General features: G+C 43.5%; 1 pseudogene; it reads left to right on the top strand.

Annotated features, from left to right (window-relative positions):
• LOC110506081 overlaps positions 1–21,092 on the top strand; it is a 119,135-nt pseudogene that overhangs the window by 37,375 nt on the left and 60,668 nt on the right.

The following is a 21,092-nucleotide window of genomic DNA, read 5'->3' as shown; positions in this document are numbered from 1 at the left end:
AAATTGGGCGTGCAAAATGGCGTCATGGGGAGGAAAATATGTGGATTTATGTGGATTTATTGAAGCATCATCTCAAGACATCAGTCAGGAAGCTAAAGCTTGGTTGCAAATGGGTCTTCCAAATGGACAAGGACCCCAAGCATACATCCAAAGTTGTGGCAATATGGCTTAAGGACAACAAAGTCAAGGTATTGGAGTGGCCATCACAAAGCCCTGGCCTCAATCCTATAGAACATTTGTGGGAAGAACTGAAAAAGCGTGTGCGAGCAAGGAGGCCTACAAACCTGACTCAGTTACTCCAGCTCTGTCAGGATGAATGGGACAAAATTCACCAACTTATTGCGGGAAGCTTGTGGAAGCCTACCTAAAATGTTTGACCCAAGTTAAACAATATAAAGGCAATGCTACCTAATTCTAATTTAGTGTATGTAAACTTCTGATCCACTGGGAATGTGATGAAACAAATAAAAGCTGAAATAAATCATTCTCTCTACTATTATTCGGACATTTCACATTCTTAAAAGAAAGTGGTGATCCTAACTGACCAAAGACAGGGATTTTTTGTTAGCATTAAACGTCAGGAATTGAGTTCAAATGTATTTGGCTAAGGTGTATTTAAACTTCCGACTTCAACTGTAGATATTGTGTGATAGAGCAGTATGCAGTGCAATGTCGATTACATCGTCTTAGGATATATTGAGGTAGTAAGCAAATTGAAGTGGATCTAGGGTGTCAGGTAAGGTTGAGGTCAAATGATCCTTAACTAGCCTCTCAACTTGACTTGATGCTTATTTATAAAACCCTCTTAGGCCTCACACCCCCCTATCTGAGATATCTACTGAAGCCTTCATCCTTCACATACAACACCTGTTCTGCCAGTCAGATTCTGTTAAAGGTCCCCAATGCGCACACATCCCTGGGTCGCTCGTCTTTTCAGTTTGCTAAAGCTAGCAACTGGAACGTCCTGCAACGAACACTCAATCACTTCATTCAAAGACTCAATCATAGACACTCTTACTGACAGTTGTGGCTGCTTTATGTGATTATTGTTGTCTCTACCTTCTTGCCCTTTGTGCTGTTAACTGTGCCCAATAATGTTTGTACCATGTTTTGTGCTGCTACCATGTTGTGTTGATACCATGTTGTTGTCATGTTGTGTAGCTTCCATGCTATGTTGTTGTCTTAGGTATCTCTTTATTTAGTGTTGTCTCTCTTGTCGTGATGTGTGTTTTGTCCTATATTTATACTTTTTTATTTTTAATCCCAGACCCCATCCCTGCAGGAGGCCTTTTGCCTTTTGGTAGGCCGTCATTGTAAATAAGAATTTGTTCTTAAGTGACTTGCCTATTTAAATAAAGGTTAAGTAAAACAAAATGTTGTTTAAATTATGACGACAGAAGTGACTGCTATAATCATTTAGTTCAGTTACCTGTGCCTTCTTGGGTCCAGGAACAATGATGGACATCTTGAAGCAAGTGGGTACAGCAGACTGGGATATGTCCGTAAACACTCCACTCCAGGACTCGGATAGGGATGCCGGCATCCCTGCGAGGGTTAACACTTTTAAATGTCTTACTCACTTTGGCCACAGGGAACGAGAGCCCACAGTCCTTGGGAGCGGGCCACGTCGGTGGCACTGTGTTATCTTCAAAGTGGGCGAAGAAGGGGTTTAGCTTTTCTGGGAGCAAGACGTCGGTGTCCATGACGTGGCTGGTTTATTCTTTGTAATCCGTGATTGTCTGTAGACCCTGCCACATACATCTCGTGTCTGAGTGGTTGAATTGTGACTCCACTTTGACTCTATACTGATGTTTTGCCTGTTTGATTGTTTTACGGATGGAATAACTACACTGTTTGTATTCAACCATATTGGGGGTGTGTGAGGGGAATACTACCGAACAATTTACAATGACTACTGAACAATTTACAATGACTCGTCGTGGAGCACTCCACGTCCCGTGCTACTCAGAAGCCCCTGTGTTGAGGGGAAGGTCTGACCCTGGCGTGGCCCTGTGTTCTGCTCCACTAAATAGCACAGTAGCCCGGGTATTATTCCATTATTGCATCTGGTTTGATGGGCACTGCTGACAAATGGCATTTTCTCCGAGCCAGCATGCAACCCTTCCTATAGGCCTAACTCCTTCTCTTTTGGCTCGGTTCCATCTCAACCCCTAGCTCCTTTACTGTTTCCCGTTCCTGTTTAAAAATATATATATTTTTCTGTAAATAATATGGGGATAGCTCACCCTTGCCCTCCATAAGGCCATGTTGCTTTCATCCAGATATTCAAACAGTAAAGAGGTGGATAGGCAAAAGCAATATGGCCTCTGAGAGGGCCTTTCAGATCTGTGCATACCAAATGTGTAGTAGTTCAGGAAAAGGGCTAGGGCCAGAACCTCTTTGAGAAAAGGAGTAGAGAGGTGCAGAGAAAGGGAGGGAGAGAGCGAGCGAGCGAGATGGCTTTGGTCTGCTGCATAATAATTCAAAGAGATTATTATTCAAATGAAGACAACCTTTCAGCAGAAAGAGGGGAGAAGATAAGAAAGGGAGGGAGACAAACAAGAAGCCAGCTCTAATTTACAACTCACTCCAACTGCAATTGCCACCATCTCATGGCCCATGCATGAACTTAAAAGATGATGGTGATTCTCTCGTAATTCAAAGTAGTGTTAGGGTCTACATTCGTCTCCCCGGCCCAACAGTAACCCAATCTTTTCCACTCCAGAACCAAAGTCCCTATCTACTGACTGGCTGACTGTTTTAGTCCTGGTCTGTCCTTTTCTCAGGACCAGGTTGTTGTTAAAACTCTCTTGCAATGTACCCCGACCTCGTAATTTAGAGCCCAATTTCAAGGGACACTGCCTCACCTGAAGGAGAGGGAGGGGAAGGGAGTGAGACGGAGAGGAAGAGAAACGTTTGGAAGGAGTGTTACGCCTCCCTTTTTTCCCCATGATGCGTTGGGACTATCCCTTCAAGTCTGACAGCGTGACTGAATCCGACCCCTTTATGCCCGTCTCATATACACACACACACGCTGTTAATTAGCCAAACACAGAAACACAGGAGCCATCTCCACATCGCTGCACTGGGGGTTTGTGAGGGGGATACTACTGATACCAGCACATCTCTTATCTGAACTACACTGAACAAAATAAATGAAACATGCAACAATTTAAAACATTTTACTGAGTTACAGTTTAAATAAGGAAATCAGTCAATTGAAAGAAAATAATTAGACCCTAGTCTTATGTTGGTGACAGATACTTACAAAAAGTAGGAGGTGTGATCACCATTTGCCTCATGCAGCGCAACACATCTCCGTCGCATAGAGTTGATCAGGCTGTTGATTGTGGCCTGTGGAATGTTGTCCCACTCCTCCTCAATGGCAGTGCAAAGTTGCTGGATATTGGCAGGAATTGGAACACGATTTCGTACAGGTCAACCAAGACCATTCCAAACATGCTCAATGGGTGATATGTCTGGTGACTATGCAGGCCATGGAAGAACTGGGACATTTTCAGCTTCCAGCAATTGTGTACAGATCCTTGCGACATGGGGCCGTGCATTATCATGCTGAAACCTGAGGTTGTGGTGGCAGATGAATGGCACAACCATTGGCCTCAAGATAACGCTGTCTGCCCGGTACAATTGAAACTGGGATTAATCCACGAAGAGCACACTTCCACAGCGTGCCAGTGACCATCGAAGGTGAGCATTTGCCCACTAAAGTTGGTTACGACGCCGAACTACAGTCAGGTCAAGACCCTGGTAAGGACGACGAGCACGCAGATGAGCTTCCCTGTTCTTCAGCTAGCAAGCATCACCCTTTTTCCTCCAAACACAACGATGGTCATTATGGCAAAACAGTTCTATTTCTGTTACATCAGACCAGAGGACATTTCTCCAAAAAGTTTGCAGATGACACAACAGTAGTAGGCCTGATTACCAACAATGACGAGACAGCCTACAGGGAGGAGGTGAATCAAATCTAATCAAATCAAGTTTTATTTGTCACATACACATGGTTAGCAGATGTTAATGCGAGTGTAGCGAAATGCTTGTGCTTCTAGTTCCGACAATGCAGTAATAACCAACGAGTAATCTAACCTAACAATTCCACAACTACTACCTCATACACACAAGTGTAAAGGTATAAAGAGTATGTACATAAAGATATATGAATGAGTGATGGTACAGAACGGTATAGGCAAGATGTAGTAGATGGTATAGAGTACAGTATATACATATGAGATGAGTAATGTAGGGTATGTAAACATTATATTAAGTGGCATTTTTTAAAGCCCTAGCGGAGAGGTGCCAGGATAATAACCTCTCCCTTAATGTCAACGAAACAAAGGAGCTGATTGTGTACTTCAGGAAACAGCAGAGGGAGCACGCACCCGATCCTCATCGATGGAACCACAATGGAGAAGGTGAAACGCTTCACGTTCCTCGGGCAAACACATCACTGACAATCGGAAATATTCCGTCCACACAGAGTGTGGTGAAGAAGGCGCAACAGCGCCTATCGCCCCATGATGAATGAAGAGTACCACGGGGCAATATTAATTTAGTTCAGTTACCTTTGCCTTCTTGGGTACAGGAACAATGGTGGCCATCGTGAAGCATGTGGGGACAGCAGACTGGGATAAACCCCAATAGCTTTATAGTCTCTTTCTTATTATGAGGGTTTTGAAATATGAGGTGTTTAAATCCCATTTGACATCCTGCCTTTTTAGCTTGGCCTTTAATCAATTATGTGTTTTGTGTTCTTTGATTCTGTGTTAGCTTAAAAATATATATATTGTTTTAAGTGTGTTGCTATTTTAAATGCACTTCAAATAAAGTTTGTGTTGAAGTTTGATATTCGATATTGGATCTTTAATTGATGAAATGAAGAGTCGTATGAATATAGACTCCATTAACTTTATAGTCAGTCTATCATTCTTATTAAGATGTTTTAAAATGTATGAACTACTGGTTATAGGCTTACTAAATACATTTCTGAGCTCTGTTTTTATCATGACCGGTGAGCCAACTCCAGCAATACCATTACCTGTCCTTCCTAGTACCATCCAACTCGACTGGCAGCAGAATAGAAGCCATCGGATGGTGTCAAGACTTTAGTATTTGAAACTTTGTATTTTTTTGGTCTGCATACTGCAATTCACCTTTTAGCTGCGAATGTGTACAAGACCGCCTAACTAATAATACAACCTTCATTGAATTAATTGTACTACTTTCTAAGAAATGAATGTGAAGACTTGAATGTGATACAGTACAATCAAATCTTTATACAGATCCATTATACAGAGACAACGGAAATGTGTTAGTACTTGCCGTCACAGTACCCATCCCCACCACACAATTACCCACATTACAGTCTGGGAGCAGCACAGGGTCAACTTAGGGGCACATCGGTACAGCAACCCATCGGAGGGTTGCTGTACCGATGTGCCCCTAAGTTGACCCTGTGCTGCTCCCAGACTGTAATGTGGGTAATTGTGTGGTGGGGATGGGTACTGTGACGGCAAGTACTAACACATTTCCGTTGTCTCTGTATAATGGATCTGTATAAAGATTTGATTGTACTGTATCACATTCAAGTCTTCACATGTCTCCCTGACCATTTTATTTTACTGATCTGTCCTCACTCTCTCTTCCAGGGTTACTTTCTACTGTTTGAGTCCATGCTCTACGCCAGAGACCTCTACCTGGCCGAAGGGGGCTCAGGTGAGACACACACACACACTTTACCTTACTGAATTTATTGACCCTAAACCCTCATAAAATGAATAATACACTCCTATGCAAATAGCTTATAGTCTAAATGCCTGTATAAATATCATATCCCCCCCACCACAAAATAAATAAACAAACATAAAAAAATACTTGTTAATAGGCTAGATCAGGTTCTTTACCATCTCTCTTTTGCCCTACCTATTGTGGTTGATAATATTGTGGGTGGAGCTTAAAATGGCATTAGATGTTGCATGACCGTCATGTGACCACAACACCTGAGCAGAGCTATCAGGCAGCTTTTTTCTGGTATGGACACACATGGACATGTATGCAAACACACAGGAATGGATACGCACACACACTTCTGTACTGGTCCACCGAATGCCCCCTGTAGGAAGTGTAGTGGAAGGCAGTAGCCATCCAAAGCCAGTTCAGTGTGGTTTTATATGTACATTTACAACATTTTATTGTGCGTGCCTGTCTTTGGAGCCTTATCTCCGGCCGTGCATGCCGTTTTGCATTTTACTGTGTATCGATTTAAATTCGAAAAGGGGTGAAAGCAACCGGAGTTTTAAATTACAGGAGAAATCACTTGTGGGAGACTTGACTGCCTTAGTTTTTACTGAAGTGCAAAGCCACTGCAGTTGATGCATTGCAAAGGTCTGTTCTCTTATTTATGGCTTTGTTTGATGTGCGTATGTGTAAGCACACTAGAGCACAGACGATAAATCGAAAATTAGACACCAACATTGTCTTCATCTTACCGAAGCAGCTTTTCTTACGTCACATCATTGTTTCCCCCCTCTCGATTTGCGTACTGATTGAGCAATGCTGGAAGTGATCTCTTGTGGAAAGAAACACATAACAACTGGTTTTGTATCTTAGCGTCTGTCAATAGTCGTCGCATCCCAGTCTACCGAAGAACTTTGTTCCGGTGCGCAGATTTTTCGTCACATGACCGTTTGGACAGATCACGCTTAAAAAGTTAAAAATACATAATATCATTCTAGATCCTATTTTAACAGGGTGCACATCAAAATGTAAATCATGCATTCTCCGGACGTTAGATGAAATAGCAAACATATTTTTTTAACCATCCCATCTCCGTTGTCTTACTTCTCAAAGGCACAGGGAAAAGTTGGTCAAGAACCCTGCCACTAATGGAAATGAACTGTGCATTAAAAGTGAAACAAATCGTTGCAAAATGGGTCAGTTTATTGAGATACAACTTTTTTGTCCAGATCGCCCAGCTCTAGTGTGTACACATATTAACAGATGGTACACAGTACAGTATTTCACTGCTTTTCTGACTGTGTGGTTTTGTACCGTTTACCGTGTGTGTGTAGCCCATGCCGGCATGTACAATGCACTGGTGTGTGAGAGAGCATATGGACATTCAGGGTCAGCTCCTGTCTGTCACTGGCCAAGCTTAATGATTTGTGACAAACAGGGCCTCACAGGAGTAGTTCCGAGAGTAGTTCCGAGATGCTGCCTTTTGCTGCAGAATGCTCACACACCTGGAGAGGGGAGGGGGAGGGGGAGGTAGAAAGAGAAAAAGGTGGGGAGAAGAGGGTGCAAACTAGAGGGAGAGAAGGAAAGAGCAATTAAGATGGGAAAATGTGAGGGCAGAGAGCGGGATGGATAGAGAAAACGAGATGAAGAGGAAAGAGGGGGCAGAGCCAGATGAGGGGAGCAGAGGGCACGGAGAGAAAGAATGAAGGATAAAGAGTATAGGTAAGATACTGAATCCCCACCTCTGATTTCTCTTGGTTGGAAGCCATTATTTGTCAAGCATTCTCTCATAACTCTTTTTGGGGTTTCTTAATTTCACTGATGGGCATGTGCGTGTGTGTGCATTCATGTGTGTTATTTCTCCATCTCCTGGGTTGCAGTAGTGTGTGTGTTTCAGAAGTTCCCTCATTCTACCCAGCACATTAACCTCTTCATCCCTAAATTTCCCCATTCCCCATTTCCCCATTCACCAGAGTAGTCAAGGGATAAGGGATCTTTTTTTGTCCGTCCACCCCCTCCTCCTCCCTTCATGGCCGACCAGGAGGGGGGGGGTTGACAAACGGGCTGTGAGCAGCGAGTCGAGAAGGACACAGATGTCAAAGCCATGAATCTGGGGATACCTGTGTACACCCCCCCCCCCTGACTCGTTCTCTCTTTCTCTCTCTCTCCATCTACAGTACAGCACCCCTCCTCCTGCCTCTTGATTTTTTTCCTATTCATCTCTACTTCTCTCACCCCCTCCTTTCTCTCCCACCCCTCTTTCTCTTTTTCTCTCCCCCTTTCTTTGACAGGCCTGTTTCATTCCTGCCCAGTCAGCATCCCCCTCCTCTCACCTAGCCCTCATAATTACTCACTTGCTCCAGTAGTCAGGGAAAAATGAAGTGACAAATCTGTCATCGTGGGTGGTGGTGTGCGTGGCTCTTCAGCCACGGTGACACCTGCCAATCAGAGGAGCCCGTGAGACGACCATCACATAGCTGTCACCATCCATTGAGTCTTCCTGTTTCTTACACAATACGACTGATGTGATCACAGCAGACCTAGCCTACTAGTAAGTCTAGCTAATGTTAGCGAACAAACTAAATGAATATACAATTACACTTATACTTGTTTAATTTGCGGAAATCCATCACCTCTGTTCCCATAGCAACATTCGAAAATGAGGTGGATAGCTTGTATTCTTGACCATCAAATCACATTTTATTGATCACATACACATGGTTAGCAGATGTTATTGCGAGTGTAGCGAAATGCTTGTGCTTCGTGTTCCGACAGTGCAGCAATATCTAACAAGTAATCTAACAATTCCACAACAACAACATAATACATACAAATCTAAGTAAAGGGATGGAATAAGAATGTGTACATATGGATGAGCAATGACTGAGTGGCATAGGTAAGATGCAATAGATGGTATAAAATACATTATAGACATATGGGATGAGTAATGCAAGATATGTGAGCATCATTATTATAGTGGCATTAATAAAGTGACTAGTGATCCGTTTGTTAGAGTGGCCAATGATTTCAAGTCTGTATGTAGGTAGCAGCCTCTGTGTTAGTGATGGCTGTTTAACAGTCTGATGGCCTTGAGATGGAAGCTGTTTTTCAGTCTCTCGGTCCCAGCCTTGATGCATCTGTACTGATCTCGCCTTCTGGATGGCAGCGGGGTGAACAGGCAGTGGCTCGGGTGGTTGTTGTCCTTTATGATCTTTTTGGCCTTCCTGTGACATCGGGTGCTGTAGGTGTCCTGGAGGGCAGGTAGTTTGCCCCAGGTGATGCTTTGTGCAGACCGTACCACCCTCTGGAGAGCCCTGCGGTTGTGGGTGTTGCAGTTGCCGTACCAGGCAGTGATACAGCCCGACAGGATGCTCTCAATTTTGCAGCTGTAAAAGTTTGTGAGAGTTTTAGGTAACAAGACACATTTCTTCAGCCTCCTGAGGTTGAAGAGGCGCTGCTGCTGTTGCGCCTTCTGCACCACGCTGTCTGTGTGGGTGAACCATTTCAGTTTGTCCATGATGTGTACGTCGAGGAACTTACATTGACTGCTGTCCCGTCGATGTGGATAGGGGGGCACTCCCTCTGCTGTTTCCTGATGTCCACGATCATCTCCTTTGTTTTGTAGACTTTGAGTGAAAAGTTGTTTTCCTGACACCACACTCCGAGTGCCCTCATCTCCTCCCTATAGGCTGTCTTGTCATTGTTGGTGATCAAGCCTACTACTGTTGTGTCGTCTGCAAACTTGATCATCGAGTTGGACGTGTTCATGGCCACACAGTTATGAGGGGGCTGAGCACGCACCCTTGTGGGGCCCCAGTGTTGAGGATCAGCGAAGTTGAGATTATGTTTCCCTGCATCACCACCTGGGGGCGGCCCGTCTGGAAGTCCAGGACCCAATTGCACAGGGCGGAGTTGAGCACCAGGGCCTCAAGCTTAATGATGAGCTTGGAGGGAACTATGGTGTTAAATGCTGAGCTGTAGTCAATGAACAGCATTTTTACATAGATACAGTGCATTGCGAAAGTATTCGGCCCCCTTGAACTTTGCGACCTTTTGCCACATTTCAGGCTTCAAACATAAAGATATAAAACTGTATTTTTTTGTGAAGAATCAACAACAAGTGGGACACAATCATGAAGTGGAACGACATTTATTGGATATTTCAAACTTTTTTAACAAATCAAAAACTGAAAAATTGGGCGTGCAAAATTATATTGCTTGCGGATAGAATCAAATCTTTTCAACCTCCTGAGGGGGAAGAGGCACTGTACTGCCGCATTCACGACTGTTTGAATGTGTGTGGACCATGTTAAGTCCTTAGTGATTTGGACACCGAGGAACTTAAAGCTCTCGACCCGCTCCACTGCAGATGTGGATGGGGTACGCTCCCCCCCACCCACCACCACCACAATGCCAGGTCACTGATTTCCTCCCTGTATGCTTTCTCATCGTCGCCAGTGATCAGGCCTACCTCTTTTGTGTCGTCAGCAAATTTGATTGTGTTGGATTCGTGTGTGGCCACGCAGTGTGTTTACAGGGAGTACAGAGGGGGACTAAGCACACACCCCTGTGGAGCCTCAGTGTTGAGGGTCAGCATGGCGTAGGTAATGTTGCCTACCCTCACCACCTGGGGTCAACCCGTCAGGATGTCCAGGATCCAGCTGCAGAGGGAGGTGTTCAGTCCCAAGCTTGGTAATGAGCTTGGAGTGGACTATTGTGTTGAACGCTGAGTTGTAGTCAATGAACAGCATTCTCACATAGGTATTCCTCTTATCTAAGTGGGTGAGGGCAGTGTAGAGTGCAATTGAGATTACATCATCTATGGATCTGTTGGGGCGGTATGCAAATTGTAGTGGGTCTAGGGCAGTGCTCACCAACCTTTTCTGAGTCAAAATCACTTTCTGAGTGAAAATGAAAGCAGAGATCTACAGCTCAGATGTTTTTAATCATGACTTAAACGTGAGCCTATGCAACATTAACCATTTTAAAACAGTTCTGTAGCAATACGGTTTGTGCAGTAGTTATTGGCCTAATACATTATCACTGCATATTGGCTATGCTTCAATTGCCCTGCCAATTTTGTCCTTCTCAGACCATTTTCAAATTATATTTAAAAAATAATTGGTATATGATCACACTGGTAATATATAATTTGTTATTACTTATGAGGCACAGCTGAATGAGCATGATATATATGTATTTTTTAGTTTTTACTGGATTGATGGCCTGCATCTGATGGTCAGAGGGGAGGGAGGGAGTAGCGGTGAGGCTACTCCCTCCCTCCCTGTTCTTTGGAACAGGAATGATGGTGGTCAGCTTGAGACGTGGTGATAACAGACTGGGACAATGAGAGTTTGATAATGACCGTGAACATGCTTTCCAGCTGTTCTGCGCATGCTCTGAGAACACGCCCTCGAATTCCGTTCGGCCACTCGTCCTTACAAGTGTTGACCTGATTAAAAACCTTTGCCTCTGAGAGCGAGATCACCCAGTCCCCTGGGTCAGCGAGGACCCTTGTGCACGGCTCTGTGGTGTTTTTGTCGTAGCGTGCATACAATACATTAAGGTCGTCTGGTAGAGAGCATCGTTGGGCAGATCACGGCTGGGACTTACTTAATTTTTTTATTTCACCTTTATTTAACCAGGTAGGCTAGTTAAGAACAAGTTCTCAATTACAACTGCGACCTGGCCAAGATAAAGCAAAGTAGTGCGACACAAACAACAACACAGAGTTACACATGGAATAAACAAACATACAGTCAATAACAAAATAGAAAAAAAAGTATATGTACAGTGTGTGCAAATGAGGCATGATAAGGGCAATAAATAGGCCATAGAGGCGAAATGATTACAATTTAGCAATTTAAACACTGGAGTGATAGATGTGCAGAAGATGAATGTGCAAGTAAAGATACTGGGGTGCAAAGGAGCAAAAATAATTAATAACATTATGGGGATGAGGAAGTTGGATGGGCTATTTACGGATGGGCTATTTACAGATAGGCTATGCACAGGTGCAGTGATCTGTGAGCTGCTCTGACAGCTGGTACTTAAAGTTAGTGAGGGAGATATGAGTCTCCAGCTTCAGTGATTTTTGAAATTCCTTCCAGTCATTGGCAGCAGAGAACTGAAATGAAAAGCCAAACGAGGAATTGGCTTTGGGGGTGACCAGTGAAATATACCTGCTGGAGTACTTGCTAAGAACTTCGGCTATCTGGATTTGGGTGAAGGAGAATTGGGGGAGGCTTGAGCAAGTTGCTGTGGAGGGTGCAGGGCTGTTGACATGGGTAGGTGTGGCCAGGTGGAAAGCATGGCCAGCTGTAGAAAAATGTTTCTTGTTATTCTCAATTATTGTGGATTTATCGGTGGTGACAGTGTTTCCTAGCCTCAGTGCAGTGGGCAGCTGGAAGGAGGTTCTCTTATTCTCCATGGACTTTACAGTGTCCCAGAACTTTGTGGAGTTTGTGCTGCAGGATGCAAATTTCTGTTTGAAAAAGCTAGCCTTTGCTTTCCTCACTGCCTATGAATATTGGTTCCTAACTTCCCTGAAAAGTTGCATATTACGGGGGCTATTCGATGCTAATGCCGTACGCCACAGGATGTTTTTGTGCTGTTCAAGGGCAGTCAGGTCTGGAGTGAACCACGGGCTATATCTGTTCCTGGTTCAACATTTTTTGAATGGGGCATGCTTATCTAAGATTGTGAGGAAAGCATTTTTAAAGAATAACCAGGCATCTTCTACTGACTGAATGAGGTCAATATCCTTCCAGGATACCCAGGCCAGGTCGATTAGAAAGACCTTCTCGCTGAAGTGTTTTAGGGAGCGTTTGACAGTGATGAGGGGTGGTCGTTTGATCGCAGACCCGTTACGGACGCAAGCAATGAGGCAGTGATCGCTGAGATCCTGATTGAAGACAGCAAGAGGTGTATTTGGAGGACAGGTTGGTTATCTTGTAATCCTGCAGTGGACTATAGCCCCTGCCACATGCTTCGGGCATCGGAGCTTGTGTAATATAATTCCACCCTGTTCCTATACTGAACATAAATTGTTGGTCCCATGTTTCATGAGCTGAAATAAAAGATCCCAGAAATGTTCCATGTCTCTCAAATTTGTTTACATCCCTGTTAGTTAGCATTTCTCCTTTTACAAGATAATCCATTCACCTGACTGTTGTGGCATATGAAGAAGCTGATTGACCCTTAGCTTACAATTTCCACGCCCCTACGGAAATCTAATTAACATAATACAAAAATCCCCATGGAAATCCACCTGTTTAAGCGATAGAGATATCTTTTTTTTTGTTGCATGGGCCGCGTCTCAATCCACCACCCCTTCCGCATCGGCGGTAAAAGGTGGAAAAGCTAAAGCGGCGTTTTGTCAGACCATGAGACATCTCAAAAATCTGTTTTCTCACAAAAACATCTGTAGCATCTGAAAGGTTTGTCCTACAAAGTATTATGACCACTCTATTGAAAGATGAGACTCTAACAATGGCGTTATCTGTTTTGCTCTAGGACGCCAGTTAAAAATTAATAGTAGAAGAAATGGAGATAGTTGAGTTTATTATTTAGTAAAATAAGGTAATAAATACATGTAAACAAATTGCTTGTTTTTATAATAGTTACCTGATCTTTCTTATATCTTTCACTTCTGCTTGTAAACAGAAAGCAGTCGTATAGAGTCATGATCTGATTTGCAGAAGGGAAACGAGGGAGGGCTTACTTGCTTGTGGGTAGAGTATCAGTGATCTAGGACTTTATCGCCCCTAGTTGCAAAGGAAATGTGTTGATGAAAGTTGGGCATTAATTGTCTTAATGTCGCGGAATTAAAAACACCAGCAACAAGGTGGTGCTTGTTTATAGCCTCGTTTAGTTCGTTAAGTGCCAACTTCTTGTTTTTATTGTCCTAGGGTGGAATAGATACAGCAGTCACAATAACATATCGTGTTGTTTTATGTTGAATTACAGGAATTTAAGGGATTTTGTTTGTGAGATGCAGCTTCAAACATAGTAAAGCAAATGTGGAAAAACAAAGGATGTCATCCTTTCAGGTGTTTCCTAACACCTTTTGGTCTAATTATTATTATTTAGGAATGTGTCAATTAAAACAAATTCAGAATTACGGTAGTATGACATGTTTTAGTTGCTTAAATTAGTATGACCAAATTAATAAATAACACAATTAATACTCTTAAAGGTACTGTGAGTTCGGTTCAAAAAGTTTCACTTCAACTGTAGCTCGTCCGTTTTCATTTAAATTAATTAAAAAAAAACGTGCATTGTAAATTCTACATGTTAACACGATCTCATCTCTTGAAGCATTCTTGCCACCCAACCCAACTACATACTACTGTTTTCTTGTCATCTTTCCTTTATTTAACAAATAATGTGCATGTATCCATTTGCAGCACCAAAGCATTGAACAAAAACAGTCTATACAGTGGGGAGAACAAGTATTTGATACACTGCAGATTTTGCAGGTTTTCCCTACTTACAAAGCATGTAGAGGTCTGTAATTTTTTATCATCACTTCAACTGTGAGAGATGGAATCTAAAACAAAAATCCAGAAAATCACATTGTATGATTTTTAAGTAATTAATTAGCAATTTATTGCATGACAAGTATTTGATACATCAAAAAAGCCGAACCTAATATTTGGTACAGAAACCTTTGTTTGCAATTACAGAGATCATATGTTTCCTGTAGTTCTTGACCAGGTTTGCACACACTGCAGCAGGGATTTTGGCCCACTCCATACTTCTCCAGATCCTTCAGGTTTCGGGGCTGTCGCTGGGCAATACGGACTTTCAGCTCCCTCCAAAGATTTTCTATTGGGTTCAGGTCTGGAGACTGGCTAGGCCACTCCAGGACCTTGAGATGCTTCTTACGGAGCCACTCCTTAGTTGCCCTGGCTGTGTGTTTTGGGTCGTTGTCATGCTGGAAGACCCAGCCACGACCCATCTTCAATGCTCTTACTGAGGGAAGGAGTTTGTTGGCCAAGATCTTGCGATACATGGCCCCATCCATCCTCCCCTCAATACGGTGCAGTCGTCCTGTCCCATTTGCAGAAAAGCATCCCCAAAGAATGATGTTTCCATCTCCATGCTTCACGGTTGGGATGGTGTTATTGGGGTTGTACTCATCCTTCCTCCAAAATGCTCTATTTTTGTCTCATCAGACCACATGACCTTCTCCCATTCCTCCTCTGGATTATCTAGATGGTCATTGGCAAACTTCAGACGGGCCTGGACATGCGCTGGCTTGAGCAGGGGGACTTTGCTCGCGCTGCAGGATTTCAATCCATGACGGCGTAGTGTGTTACTAATGGTTTTCTTTGAGACTGTCGTCCCAGCTCTCTTCAGGTCATTGACCAGGTCCTGCCGTGTAGTTCTGGGCTGATCCCTCACCTTCCTCATGATCATTGATCCCCCACGAGGTGAGATCTTGCATGGAGCCCCAGACCGAGGGTGATTGACCGTCATCTTGAACTTCTTCCATTTTCTAATAATTGCGCCAACAGTTGTTGCCTTCTCACCAAGCTGCTTGCCTATTGTCCTGTAGCCCATACCCACCTACAATTTTATCCCTGATGTCCTTACACAGCTCTCTGGTCTTGGCCATTGTGGAGAGGTTGGAGTCTGTTTGATTGAGTGTGTGGACAGGTGTCTTTTATACAGGTAGCAAGTTCAAACAGGTGCAGTTAATACAGGTAATGAGTGGAGAACAGGAGGGCTTCTTAAAAAAAAAAACTAACAGGTCTGTGAGAGCCGGAATTCTTACCGGTTGGTAGGTGATCAAATAATGTCATGCAATAAAATGCAAATTAATTACTTAAAAATCATACAATGTGATTTTCTGGATTTTTGTTTTAGATTCCATCTCTCACAGTTGAAGTGTACCTATGATAAAAAAATTACAGACCTCTACATGCTTTGTAAGTAGGAAAACCTGCAAAATCGTCAGTGTATCAAATACTTGTTCTCCCCACTGTAGTTGTCAGGAGTTCACTGTTTTCCTCAGCACTCACTGTGTACACATGGTATATGGTTTATTGTCCACGTATTTCACAATGGGTTCTACAGTGAACAACAGTTGTTGTATTAAAAACGAGACATTCTGCGGTCCGTAGCTTCCCGCCAGTCAGTGTGTGTGCGTGTGTCATGTACAGTACAGTCTGCTCTTTGAGATTGTGTTTGTGACAGTAGGTTATTCTGTGACAACTTTGAAGTGGTTTTATATCTGTCTTAATTTCTAGCACTTTAGCATATGGCTGTAATGTCCCTCCACGGGGGGGGAACAGCCGTGGCCCCAAGCGCTTCAGCCTCGGCCAAATCACCAAGCCGATTAACCACTCAGATAAACACATTTTAGATGTTTAACGTTTACAAAACACATTAAGACTCATGTTTAACGTTTATTTCAAATTCATGGTTTAATGTTTATAGAATGCATTCAGATGGGGTTTAATGTCTTTGTTTTTTTCTGAGCCTGGTTTGGCTCAGATTCTACTACAAGCGTGTTTTGTATTTTTGTCCCAGTCATAAACATGAGTCACAAACAAGGTCAGTATTGACAGAAAGTGTCAAAAGTAGGACAGAGTGGCCATAAGGGTCTGGTATTTGATGGATATCCTCGTTACTGGTGCTTTATGAAATGGATGCCGAGTGCAACACCCACAACAACTAGGACACCAGAGTCTCTTGTTATGTGAATGAAATTCATGTCAAATGTGTTTCATACTGTTAGGGTAATGTTTGCAATAGCTTCCTTGCCTTCTTTCCTCATTTATAACTGGTATGAGAAATTGGTAAACATATGGTAAGCTAAATATGGTAACAAGTAATCAAATCACAATTGTCTCTTTTTTTTGTTGTTGACGGATAGCAGCTCCAACACTCAGACATAATTTACAAACTAAGCATTTGTGTTTAGTGAGTCCAGCAGATGAGAGGCAGAAGGGATGGCCAGGGATGTTCTCTTGATAAATGTGTGAATTGGACCACGTGGAGGAGGCCATAGGAGGGAAACAACCCAGCAGCAGGACCGCTACCTCCGCCTTTGTGCAAGGAGGACCAGGAGGAGCACTGCCAGAGCCCTGCAAAATGACCTCCAGCAGGCCACAAATGTGCATGTGTCTGCTCAAACGGTCAGAAACAGACTCCATGAGGGTGGTATGAGGGCCCGACGTCCACAGGTGGGGGTTGTGCTTACAGCCAGCCCAACACCGTGCAGGACGTTTGGCATTTGCCAGAGAACACCAAGATTGGCAAATTCGCCACTGGCGCCCTGTGCTCTTCACAGATGAAAGCAGGTTCACACTGAGCACATGTGACAGACGTGACAGTCTGGAGACGCAGTGGAGAACCTTTTGCTGCCTGCAACATCCTCCAGCATGACCGGTTTGGCGGTGGGTCAGTCATGGTGTGGGGTGGCATTTCTTTGGGGGGCCGCACAGCCCTCCATGTGCTCGCCAGAGGTAGCCTGACTGTCATTAGGTACCGAGATGAGATCCGGTTGCAGTTGGCCCTGGGTTCCTCCTAATGCAAGACAATGCTAGACCTCATGTGGCTGGAGTATGTCAGCAGTTCCTGCATGAGGAAGGCATTGATGCTATGGACTGGCCCGCCCGTTCCCCAGACCTGAATCCAATTGAGCACATCTGGGAAATCATGTCTCGCTCCATCCACCAACGCCACGTTGCACCACAGACTGTCCAGGAGTTGGCGGATGCTTTAGTCCAGGTCTGGGAGGACATCCCTCAGGAGACCATCCACCACCTCATCAGGAGCATGCCCAGGCGTTGTAGGGAGGTCATGCAGGCATGTGGAGGCCACACACACTACTGAGCCTCATTTTGACTTGTTTTAAGGACATTACATCAAAGTTGGATCAGCCTGTAGTGTGGTTTTCCACTTAAATTTTGAGTGTGACTCCAAATCCAGACCTCCATGGGTTGATAAATTTGGTTTCCATTGATAATTTTTACGTGATTTCACATTCAACTATGTAAAGAAAAAAGTATTTAATAAGAATATTTCATTCATTCAGATCTAGAATGTTATTTTAGTGTTCCCTTTATTTTTTTGAGCAGTGTATTTTTAATTTTTTTTTTATTTTGACTATCCGGAAAAAATCATGATATTCAAATAGTAAAATCATTTCAAATGCCCATCCCTACTCCCCTATCACTCTTATCCTCTATGTTCAGTCTATCCATACATCTCACCCTCTTACTGTATTTTTAGTCTACCCAGAACGTTGCACCATCAGCCTGGCTGCAGTGGGCGACACGGAGAAGCACCAGGGCCGTATTGCATTCTGGGATGACATATACGGGTTCAAGATGGCGTGCATGAAGAAGGCTGTCACTCATCTCTAAGCCTGCAGTCATACAGGTACACACACACACACACACACTCACACACACACACACACACACACACGAGGTATGTAGAAAGGAAAAAGGTTACAGCAATTGAGTGGGTGTAGAGAGTTAGTCATAGAGAGAGAGAGGTCCCTGGAGGCAGGTTGTGTGTGTGTGAGTACATGTGTGGCAGAGCTGTAGCGCTGGGTGATTGATAAGTCTAATCCTTGTTTAAGTTCCTCTTTAGGAAACTTCATTACTCTCTCCCCCCTGCAAATGGAGAGCCACTCACTGAGCTAATGGAGAAAACACACACACACACACACACACACACACACACACACACACACACACACACACACACACACACACACACACACACACACACACACACACTGTAGGGAGAGTACAACACACTCACTAATACACACACACACTACAAGCACAATCATCCTCTTAGATCCTGAACCTACATACACCATATACACACACATTGCGTTTCCTAACAGACATTCTAAATCACACACACAAATGAGAGCATGGATGCCTTTTTAAAACCTTTTTTTGTCATATTCTCTGTAATTTCTGTGGACGCTCCTTCCTCTACCCATCCTCCTCTTTGTTAAGTAGCATGTTCTTTCCCACGTCTCTTCCATAATGAACGAGCGGAGCGGGTGAAATAATGGAATTTGAATCTTCTAATCGATTGTTTCTCCCCTCCAGTGAAAAATGGACAGCTCCCCCTCGGCCCAAATTGCATGGATTCTCATCCATTGCCTCCCTCTGATACGATCCAATAACATTCCATTAAGGATGGTCGGAACGGCGTAAAATTAAAAGCCTGTCTCAGGGAATTGTGAATCGCTGTTAAAACAGTTATGGCTTTTTTCTAAGAATGTTAAGGAATGTGCTTTAGAAAGTCAAATTGAAAAGGGGTGTAAAACTGTCCCTAGTTGTTGTACCTGTGTAATGTACCAACTTTTTTTAAGCATGGAAGTCCTTTGTTTGGGTTCAAATCTCTTGTTTTGGCCTCATTTGTGGTAAGTATTGTGTTTTTGGTTAATTATACTCAAGAACAGGGGGAAAGCAATCACCTTGAGGTGCAAGTGCTTAGTTGTCTTTTATTGCTGAATATTGCTTGTATTCACTGTTCTTCTGTTTCTTGCTTGATAAGACCAAAATCATGTTCTAATTTCCTGGTTTGTTTGATTACAGAATGTGAAAGTGTGTGTGTATTGATCTTTTGTTTGTGGACTGCTCTTCCCAGAGGATTGATTGTAACACAGTGTGTCTCTCAGAGCTGGAGTTTGCATCAGACTTCTGCCTAAAGATTACAGACTGCACGGTGAGTCGCACACACAGACACACACGCACGCCTAACTCAATCTTCTGATTTAATCAAGGCTGTCAGCTGTGAGGATTGATCACAGGTGTGGTGATAAATGGGGCCAACTAATTGGCTAGGAAGGGTCAGGTGGGTGGTACACTAGTGTGATTGATAGAAAATCCTCCTGATCCCCAGGTGTGGCTGATTACATGCATTGTTGCGTCACATGTGAAAGGAGTTTGTCATACCAGGGAGATCGTGTTACTTATGTGGTGTGTTCTTTCTGTACCTTGAATATAAACATTGAATGCATATTTAATCTTTGTTAAATATGCACATTTTGGTGCCTTCTCCAATTTCTAATGAGGTCAAAACTACAGATTGGGTGGTGGACATTTGGGTTATGTTCAACTTGGCATTTTGCAGCAGAAATTCAGCGTTCTTATGGGACAATTTCAGGTAGTACCTCCCCATTTCCAAAAATGTTGCGCCATTTCATTCCTACTGGGAACTGCTGTCTCTTATCCCAAGTACAAACCACTGTCGTTGTGCACTAAAACCCAAATTGCTCTACATTGAGGTGTGCTGCAATGTGGCTGACCCTGAGCCTCTCAACAAGCTTTGTGTGTATGGGGTTGTGGGAAGGGGGGCAGAAGAAAAATGTACGTTCTAACCAAATGGAGAATCAAAATTAATAAACTTACAGCTCTAACACACCTGATAAAACTGGTCTTTTGGTGATAACCGTGATTGATTTTTTTTAAACATTTGCCTTAGTGCAGCAAAAGCCCACACTTCCAGTCGCTTTCAAGACCATAATCAGAGACCCCTTGTTTAAATCTTCTCCGTAACCAATCTTAGGCACTAGGCAGGGGGTGGATGATAGTTCACTCTGTACGGTGAACTATCATCCACCTATCATCTAGTCTATTCTATGCTGTGCTGGCAGGCACTCACACTGCGGCTCGTCACCATGTCTCCCCCTCTGGGAAGTTCTCAGACTGATCGGCATAGAGCTCTGGTCAAAGGCGTTGCGCTATGAATGGAATAGGGTGCCATTTTGCGAATTGCACGCAGAGAACATATAGAGCAGAAATAGCCCTGGTGGACTCCGGCAAGTGATTTGTCTTTGGTGGCCCATTGTATTTTGAGAGCATTGTGCAGTGTGGCACCAGTGTCTCTCTCCACTATTTTAAAAGTGAATCAATAGCTGGTTATTATCTGCCTCTGCTCTGTCGGCCCTGTGGATCTAATGGAATTTGTAAACATCCTCTTTTTTTTATTTTATTCTCTCTGCCCCATAATTTAAAATATCCACCTTTTTTATTTGTTCCATTTCTTGGTGTGTGGATTGCCTGGTGCAATGAAATTATAAATCTCACTTTGTAGTGCTTTTGTGTGACTGAACATTTGACTGAATTTTACAATTAACGGAATCTCTGATGACAGGTTAAGGGGGGTCTCTTGGGTCTCTTGTGTTTGACTAGTATTTCACAGGGGTATTGTGGATAGTGGCAGACTGAGATTTGGATGAAATGTCCCATAGATACTGGTCAGTTTTGTGTTTTCCCCCTTATGGGCTAAGGTTAGGATTTTAGAGGTGCTTAATCCTAGATATTTTACTATTGGTAACTACTACCCTGCGT

This window comes from Oncorhynchus mykiss, chromosome 26 (genome assembly GCF_013265735.2).
Source record: "Oncorhynchus mykiss isolate Arlee chromosome 26, USDA_OmykA_1.1, whole genome shotgun sequence".
Classification (NCBI taxonomy): domain Eukaryota; kingdom Metazoa; phylum Chordata; class Actinopteri; order Salmoniformes; family Salmonidae; genus Oncorhynchus; species Oncorhynchus mykiss.
This window is presented reverse-complemented; position numbering and strand designations above follow the sequence as displayed.